Source organism: Eriocheir sinensis, chromosome 67 (assembly GCF_024679095.1).
Source record: "Eriocheir sinensis breed Jianghai 21 chromosome 67, ASM2467909v1, whole genome shotgun sequence".
NCBI lineage: Eukaryota > Metazoa > Arthropoda > Malacostraca > Decapoda > Varunidae > Eriocheir > Eriocheir sinensis.
This window is the reverse complement of record NC_066575.1, coordinates 6115514-6125513: the sequence shown is the minus strand read 5'-3', so window position 1 is coordinate 6125513 and position 10000 is coordinate 6115514.

The following is a 10000-nucleotide window of genomic DNA, read 5'->3' as shown; positions in this document are numbered from 1 at the left end:
CATCACAACCTGCCTGTCGCCTCCTCGTATACAGGTGACGAACGAACACACAGAAACACCTCCTGCTGATCCCCACCACGAGCACGAGGTCACACACACACACACACACACACACACACACACACACACACACACACCATTCACCGCCTCCCCATATCAGTTCGTGGTCTGTGGTGTCCTTGATGTCTTAAGTTTGGTTGAGTTTGGTTTGGTTTTGGTTAGGTTAGGTAAGTTTGGTTTAAGTCAGGTTAAGTTAGGTTAGGTTTGGTTAGGTTAGGTTAGATTAGGGTAAGTTAGGGTGGCTTTGGATAGGTGACGTTAGGTAAAGTTAGGCTAGGTTAGGTTAGGTTTGGTTAGGTCAGGTTAGATTAGGGTAAGTTAGGTTGGGTTTGGTTAGGTCAGGTTAGATTAGGGTAAGTTAGGTTGGCTTTGGATAGGTGACGTTAGGTAAAGTTAGGTTAGGTTAGGTTAGGTTTGGTTAGGTCAGGTTAGATTAGGGTAAGTTAGGTTGGCTTTGGTTAGGTGACGTTAGGTAAGTTTGGTTGAAGTCAGGTTAAGTTAGGTTAAGTTTGGTTAGGTCAGGTTAGATTAGGGTAAGTTATGTTGGGTTTGGTTAGGCCAAGTTAGATTAGGGTAAATTAGGTTTGGTTTGGTTAGGTGATGTTAGGTTAGGTTTTGGTTTAGTCAGGTTGGTTTAGGTTAGGTTAGGTTAGGTCAGGTTAGATTAGGATATAGGGGCTATTACACTGGGCAAATTTTCCGTGGATCTTCAGTCAAACCACGATTTCCGCTGGCGTGGTTCTCATATTTCCGTCGTTTTCTAACGTGTCCACGATCTTCCAAAGCTACGGTAGATTTCACCGAAGAACGACGGTATTACTCACCATCATCATCAGCAATAACAAGAAACAAAGGAGAACCACGCCAGCGGAAAAAGTGGTTTGACTGAAGATCCACGGAAAATTTGCCCAGAGTAATAGCCCCTTAAGTTAGGTTGTGTTTGCCCGATACCATTAAGACTATGGACCTAACACTTCCTAGATCGGCAAAGTGGGTCGGTCATGCGTGCTAAAGACCAGAAGGAATCATAATTTTTGCATATGCTACACACACACACACACACACACACACATATATATATATATATATATACATAAGCCTAAGGAATGATGTGATGTAACTTGATAAAATACAGGAACTTATAAGAGCTTGACTTAATCCCGTAAAAATCATAATATGCCAACACAAAAAAAGATAAGTACACACACACACACACACACACACACACACACACACACACACACACGGGGATTATAGAAGGAGGCACATGACATGACCGCAATACTCGATCCTCTCAAAAAAAAAAAAAAAGCGAAATAAAAAAAGGTATTCGTTAGAGTTTCATGTCTCATCAACAGTAGCATTAGAAACCGCAAAACACACACACACACACACACACACACACACTCAACATGAAACAGCAAACCATGTAATTATTTAAAAAGATTAGACAAAAACAAAACTTAAATAATAGGAAACAAAACACACGCAGATAATTATATATGTAAATGAGGATGTATGAACGAAAAAAGAAAACATTATATAAAGACCTGAAATAAAGAAAACCCAGTGAGAGATGACAAAGAAAACAAATATATGGTATACTTAAGAGAATTTTGAAAGTATTGTAAAGGAAGAAGAGTTTAAGAAAAGTTAGTTAAGTGTAAGTACGAAAAATTAACAATGGATAAAAAAAAAACAGGAAAAAAGAAAACAGTGACTAAAAAATAAAGAGAAAACAAATATTTACAATTCTGAAGGCAAATTTGAAAGCACTAAAAGAAAAAAAAGTGAAGTGTACGAAAAATAAACATGATAAAGCAAAAAAAAAAGGAAATATATAGTGCTTAAGACAAATTTCAAAACACTGTGAAGGAAGAAGAGTTGTAGAAGAGTTAAGAATCTGCGAAAATAACATTATATAAGGAACAGTGATAAAAAAAACGCAGTAAAAAAATTAAAAAAACAACAATACATATATAAGAAAATACAGACATCGAATATGCATACAATTCACACACACACACACACACACACACACACACACACACACACACACACACACACACACACACACAGATCCTTCCTTACTTCCCTCTCTCCTTCCCTTCCTCCAACCCTCCCTCACTCAATCCTTCCTTCCCTTTCTCTCCTACACACACACACACACACACACACACACACACACACACACACACACAGATCCTTCCTTACTTCCCTCTCTCCTTCCCTTCCTCCAGCCCTCCCTCACTCAATCCTTCCTTCCCTTTCTTTCCTACACACACACACACACACACACACACACACACACACACACACACACACACACACACACACACACACACACACACACACAGATCCTTCTTACTTTAAATTTCCTCCCTCCTTCCTTCCCTCCATCCAACACACACACTAAATCCCTCATTCCCTTTCTCTCCTACACACACACACACACACACACACACACACACACACACACACACAGATCCTACTTACTTTAAATTTCCTCCCTCCTTCCTTCCCTCCATCCAACACTCCCTCACTCAATCCCTCTTTCCCTTTCTTTCCTACACACACACACACACACACACACACACACACACACACACACACACACACACACACACACACACATATACATACATAAGCAAAACACTTCTCATTTTCAGACATCAGAAAATAGAAAAAAATTAAAAACGAAAATCAAATACTCACGTTGTTGAGATCCACTTGGCAAACAGCGAAGAACGTAACACAGGCCTTTTAAAACACACTTAAAAAACAGACCTCAATGCAGACGAGTATTAGCTCCCGAGGGTTCTGGGAATGACTGACTGACACTTCCAAGACGGCGAGGCGGTCACATACACACACACACACACACACACACACACACACCTAGTAGAGTTGGTGAAGATGATGGTGATGATGATGATGGTAGTGAGTCTGGTGGTTATCTTACACGCCATCCTACACACACACACACACACACACACACACACACGCACACACACACACAGGAGCTTTGATGATAATGGCTGTTTTGTGAGATGGTGATGATGATGGTGACAGTCTCTCTCTCTCTCTCTCTCTCTCTCTCTCTCTCTCTCTCTCTCTCTCTCTCTCTCTCTCTCTCTCACTAAACCTAAGCAAGCACATTTTTATTTTTATTTCCTCAAGGTCACACATAACCTTCCCCCCCTTCTCTCTCTCTCTCTCTCTCTCTCTCTCTCTCTCTCTCTCTCTCTCAGCAGGGGTCGGACCTTTCCACAAACTTGTTATGAAGCCTCGGACCGTCCAATTGACCCCTCACGCTAAATATAGAGGGAGTGCAGCTGGTCCTCCTCCTCCTCCTCCTCCTCCTCCCTCTCTTCCTATATCCCTCCCTTGAGTCTTCCTTCCCTTTCCTTACAGTCCTCTTAAGTCGTGTTTATCCAATTTATTTTTATTTCCATTCTTCATTTTTTAGGTGCTTGAGGAAATAAAAAAATAAAATGTGCTTGGTTAGGTTTAGTGCGTGTGTGTGTGTGTGAGAGAGAGAGAGAGAGAGAGAGAGAGAGAGAGAGAGAGAGAGAGAGAGAGAGAGAGAAGAGGGGAAGGTTATGTGTGACCTTGAGGAAATAAAAATAAAAATACGTAATTACAGTGAAAAAAAAATCAAATTAATATAAAAAAGATGTGATGGAGAGAGAGAGAGAGAGAGAGCGCCGGTAAACTGTCCTGAGGGATCTCTTCGACGGCCCCAACTCGCTTGTGGCGCGGACGAATTTTATTTATAGTGTCTGCCGTGATGTATGACTCTTGCTTGGCCCATTCTGACGTGCAGCTTCCCTTCTTCCCTTTTTCTTCACTCTCTTCTTCCTTTCATCCTCTTCTTCAGCTTCCCTTCTTCCCTTTTTCTTCACTCTCTTCTTCCTTTCATCCTCTTCTTCAGCTTCCCTTCTTCCCTTTTTCTTCACTCTCTTCTTCCTTTCATCCTCTTCTTCAGCTTCCCTTCTTCCCTTTTTCTTCTCTCTCCTTCCTTTCATCCTCTTCTTCAGCTTCCCTTCTTCCCCTTTTTCTTCACTCTCTTCTTCCTTTCATCCTCTTCTTCAGCTTCCCTTCTTCCCTTTTTCTTCACTCTCTTCTTCCTTTCATCCTCTTCTTCAGCTTCCCTTCTTCCCTTTTTCTTCACTCTCTTCTTCCTTTCATCCTCTTCTTCAGCTTCCCTTCTTCCCCCTTTTCTTCTCTCCCCCAACCGCTTATTATCCTTAAATAGATGAAGATTATCAGTTAGCTGACCTCCCATTCCTCCTCCTCCTCTTCTTCCTCCTCCTCCTCCTGGCCTTCCTCACCCTCCTTTCCTTTCTTCCCTTCTCTCCTTTGTTTTTGTTTTTTTTTATTTATTTTCTGCCACCTTGTTATCCTGTTATCATCATTATCATCATCATCTTTCTCTCTTCTCCCTTTTCCTCCTTCCCTTCTCTCCTTCTTCCTCTCCTTTCTTCCTTCTTCCTCTTCTCCCCGTCTTCCTTCCCTACTCTTCTCCGTGTCTTTTAATCCTTCTTTCTATTCATTTTCTTCCTTCTTCTCTTCCTCATTCCCTCTCTCCTCCTCTTCCTCCTTTCTTCCTTCTTCCTTCTCCTCTTCCTGTCTTCCTTTCCCTACTTCTCATATCCACTCATTCTCTTCCTTCCTCTCTTCCTCATTCCCTCCCTTCTCCTCTTCCTCCTTTCATCCTTCTTCCTTTTCTTCTCCCTATCTTCTTTCCCTAATTTTCTCCGTCTCCTTTAATTCTTCTTTCCACTCACATTCTCTTTCTTCTTCTCTTCCTCCATTCTTTCTCTCCTCTCTCCTTTTCTCTCTCCATCAATTCTTCTTCACACCCATTCTCTTCCTCCATCTTTCCTTCCCTCCCTCCTCTTCTCTCTTTTATATCTTATTCCTCTTACTCTCCACCCTCATCTTCATCAATTCTTCTATCTACTCATTCTGTTCCTCCTCCCATTCTTTCCTCTCTCCTCTCTCTCATGTCTCCTTTCCTCCATCCTCTCGTCTTCATCAATCCTCTCCTTCTCTCTGTCCCCCCCCCTCTATCTCTCTCTCTCACACCTCGTTTATTTTCCCAGCAACAAAAGGCTCTTCATGGCTCCTTGGGGGACGCCGTTGTTGTGTGTAGTAATCTCCCGCCCCTTTGAGCCTCTCCTTGTAACACAGTGTTGCCAAAACCCATGAAACGCGACCCCGCAACACAACCCACGGACCAACAAACAACGAGACTAATAAACACTCATTAGACACACAAACACATGCACACACTGAGAGATAGATAGATAGATATATAGAGATAGATAGATAGATAGACATAACATGAACCAACAAACAATGGCACAAACACTTATTAGAACACAAACACACGCACACACAGGGAGAGAGAGAGAGAGAGAGAGAGAGAGAGAGAGAGAGAGAGAGAGAGAGAGAGAGAGAGAGAGAGAGAGAGAGAGAGAGATTGATAGACAACACCTGAAAGAACAAACAACGAGGCTTTATATTTAGCATTAGTTAGACCTCATCTTGACTATGCGGTTCAGTTCTGGTCACCTTACTATAGAATGGATATCAAAATGTTAGAATCGGTGCAGAGGAGGATGACTAAGATGATTCAGGGGTTGAGAAACTTGCCATACGAGGAAAGACTCAAACAGTTAAGCTTGCATTCTCTAGAAAGGCGAAGGGTGCGTGGAGACATGATCGAGGTTTATAAATGGATGAAGGGCTTTAATAAGGGGGATATTCATAAGGTTTTGTTGGTAAGAGAACCGGGTAGGACACGAAGTAATGGGTTTAAACTGGATAAATTCAGATTCAACAGGGACAAAGGCAAAAATTGGTTTACTAACAGGGTGGTGGATGAGTGGAATAGGCTTAGCAGTCATGTGGTGAGTGCCAATACAATTGTCACATTCAAAAATAGATTAGATAAATTCATGGACAGCGATATTAGGTGGGGTTAGATACACGGGAGCTTAGGTTCAAAGGAGCTGCCTTGTACAGGCCTACCGGACTCTTGCGGACTCCTACGTTCTTATGTTCTTATAAGCACTCATTAGAGCACACACCACTCCGATAGCTCAGTCGGTTAAAGCCCTGCACTGCCAGGCTTCGCGGAGTGGCAGGCAGAGGTTCGAGCCCCGCTCAGCGCGAGTTTTTCAGCTGACTAGGGGTGGTTACACTCCCCCATTGAGCAAGGGGGATGGGGTGTGTGGTGTGTGAGGTCCTGGCAGTACCCAGAGATCGACTAAAGAGCCTTGTTGTAATCGGAAGGGTACTTGCTGGCGATTGTGAGTCCAACTCGTGATCAGGCCGTGGGGAAATACACACACACACACACACACAGGCAAGCACTAATGAATCTTAATTGGACTTATTGCCGAGACTGGGACGTTGGCACATACTCGAAGGGGGAGGAATAAGGGGGAGAGGGGTAGAAATTAAAGGGTCTCTCTCTCTCTCTCTCTCTCTCTCTCTCTCTCTCTCTCTCTCTCTCTCTCTCTCTTAGTGTCTTGGTGGAGAACAAGAACAAGAGCAGGAACGAAAACAAGAAAAAAAACAGAAGCAGAAAAAATGAAAAAGAAAAAAAAAAAAAAAAAAAGGGAAAATAAGAACAAGATGAACAAGAGCCAAAACAAAAACAACAACAACAATATATATGTGTGCGTGTGTGTGTGTGTGTGTGAGAGAGAGAGAGAGAGAGAGAGAGAGAGAGAGAGAGAGAGAGAGAGAGAGAGAGAGAGAGAGAGAGAGAGAGAGAGAGAGAGAGAAAGCAATACTAACAACAATAGGATACAAAACAAAACAACCTTGAAAAACAGGACTTATCACAAACACACCCATCGCCAAATACAGCGTTGAGGCAAAAACAGAAATAATTAATGTTAAGCTGACCACCACCACCACCACCACCACCAGCTGACCCACGCTTGAAGGAGGGCGGTGTCTGGTGGTCACTGGAGAGGGTAATTATCGTGGTCAGCGAGCGACTCCACGTGATGAGTTTATGCCAAGGAGACGAAGCAAGTGTTTAATTATTGGGTTGGCGAGAAAGACCAGATTAACAACAGACACCACCAACAATAGTCTTTTCTTGGTCTTTATCTCTACTTCCATGGCCGCTCCCACTGGGCTACTGCTATTTTTTTTTCTAACAACAAAGGAGACAGCTCAAGGGCACACAAAAAAAGAAAATAATAAAAAAAGCCCGCTACTCGCTGCTCCTACAAAAAAGAATCAAAAGAGGTGGCCGAAAGAGAGGTCAGTTTCGGGAGGATTGTCTGTCTGTCTGTCCGTCTGTCTGTCTCTATGCCTATCTGTCTATCTATCTTTCCGTCTATCTGTCTATATGTCCTTTCCCTTTCATCTCTTAATCAGTGCATCTTTTTTATTCATTTGTTTTTATCTTTTCTTTCTTTTATAATTATTTTTTTCACATAGATCTGGCTGTTTTCATCTATCTATCTATCTGTCTGTCTGTCTGTATGCCTGTCTGTCTGTTTACCTGTCTGTCTGTCTGTCTGCCTGTATGTCTCTCTGTCTGTCTGCCTGTATGTCTATCTGTCTGTCTACCTGTACACACACACACACACACACACACACACACACACACACACACACACGGCCGCATATGCCCAATCTCTCTAGGGCTATGTGGTTCCCGAGTAAAGGCGCTTAGCTGGAGCTTTGAAACTAACCACGGGGTACTCTGGAAAATAACTTCAATGTGATTCCCACTCAAAATATACTAGCAAACTCCAAAATCACTTATTCCAATCTATCTTAACCTAACTTCATCTAGCCTGCCCTGTTCAAGAGTGGACGTCACATTCCAGCAGAGAGAAGGGGAATACGCCACCAGGCCGGAGCTCCACCACCAAGGAGTAATCGGGAGTGAGGAGAACCGTCAAAGGGCCTAACGTCACTTATGAGAGAGAGAGAGAGAGAGAGAGAGAGAGAGAGAGAGAGAGAGAGAGAGAGAGATGGGGAAGAGGACGTAACATCAACCTTCACTCTGATATATATATTGGACCTGACACCTTATAGTAGTAGTAGTAGTAGTAGTAGTAGTAGTAGTAGTAGTAGTAGTAGTAGTAGTAGTAGTAGTAGTAGTAGTAGTAGCAGTAGTAGTAGCAATAGTAGTGGTAGTATAGCAGTAGTAGTAGTAGTAGTAATAATAGTAGTAGTAGTAGTAGTAGTAGTAGTAGTGGGGGGTCAGTGGTCAGGCCCCCGAGGTAATGACAGCTTGGTTCCGAGTTCCATCAGCCCCTCCCAAGCCTGGCCATTAGACTTCCTGCTACCGTCGGGTGGCCGAACACCCCAAAGGCCTATCCGTCAACCCTAACGAGGAGGAACGCGAGGCTCGACCATAGGGAGTAACTAAATTAACTAAACAAAGAGACCCATTGACCATAATCCACACTTCCATAGGATCTGACCAGACACTTTGAGGTTCTCGCGATAACCTCTTTGGATTCTTTTTGTGAGCAGCGAGTAGTGGGCTTTTTTTTTTTTATTATTGTTTACTTTTTTGTGCCCTTAAGCTGTATCCTTTGTTGTAAAAAAAAAAAAAAGACAAGAGTAAGGAATCGAAACAAACACATAATTGTCGCTTTTATAAGTTATACGATTTTGATAACCACGAAAATAAACACAAAAGAACACTAAAAGAAATATCAATAGGTCTAGCTAATACCCGATCACAATGATGCAAAAAAGACCATTATATATCTACTGAATTGTAAAACTGAAACTTATATTTATTGTAGAGAAAGAATGTGGTAGTATTAATTTGTGATTTTGATGGGATTGAGGAAGGAAGGGGAAGTGAAGAGAAGGAATGGTGTGTTGGAAAGTTTCGTTTAGTCGGCGCAACATCTGTGGTCATATGCCGGGATTGAGGAAGGAATGGGAAGTGAAGAGAGGGAACGGTGTGTTGGAAAGTTTCGTTTAGTCGGCGCAACATCTGTGGGAGTAGAGAGAGATGTTGGTGTGTGTGTGTGGTGATATTGTAGAATTAGGGGAGAGAGAAACACAGAGATGAATGTTGTGTTAGTGTGAGTGATAGGATAGGAAGTGAAGAGGGGGAATGTTGTGTTGGAAAGTTTCGTTTAGTCGGCACAACATCTGTGGTCATATGTGTGAGGATATTATAGGAATTAGGGAGAGTCAGAAACAGAGAGATGAACGGTGTGTTGGAAAGTTTCGTTTAGTCGGCGCAACATCTGTGGTCATATGCCGGAGAATGGTGTGTTAGTGTGAGTGATATTGTAGGAATTAGGGAGAGTCAGAAACACAGAGATGAATGTTGTGTTAGTGTGAGTGATATTATAGGAATTAGGGAGAGTCAGAAACACAGAGATGAATGTTGTGTTAGTGTGAGTGATATTGTAGGAATTAGGGAGAGTCAGAAACACAGAGATGAATGTTGTGTTAGTGTGAGTGATATTGTAGGAATTAGGGAGAGTCGGAAACATGGAGATGGAATGTTGTGTAAGAGTTATTAAGTAGATATTCTAAGACGCTCCCGCCTTCCACGTCAATTAACTATACATAGGGCAAAAAGGGGATTAACCAGGATATGGGCGAGTAGCGGGCTTATTTTGTACTTTTTATTGCCCTTTGAGCCGTGTCCTCTGATGTAAGAAAAAAATCATGGATGCTTTTCCACTTTTCATCGTACAGAAGCATAGTCAAGGTACAACCAGGGTCATAAAGCTACCCAAGGAAATGCCCACAACTCCTAAGAAAGCCTTATGAAATGTAGGTGTTGGGGAGATGAAATTAAGAAATCGACACATGGTCATATTGAAGAGACTGGAAATTAATAGAGTGGGAAGTTGAACAGAGGTACGAGGTATAGGACCATGAGGAATTAGTTTAGAGGAGAGCTGACCTTCACTGCCCTTGT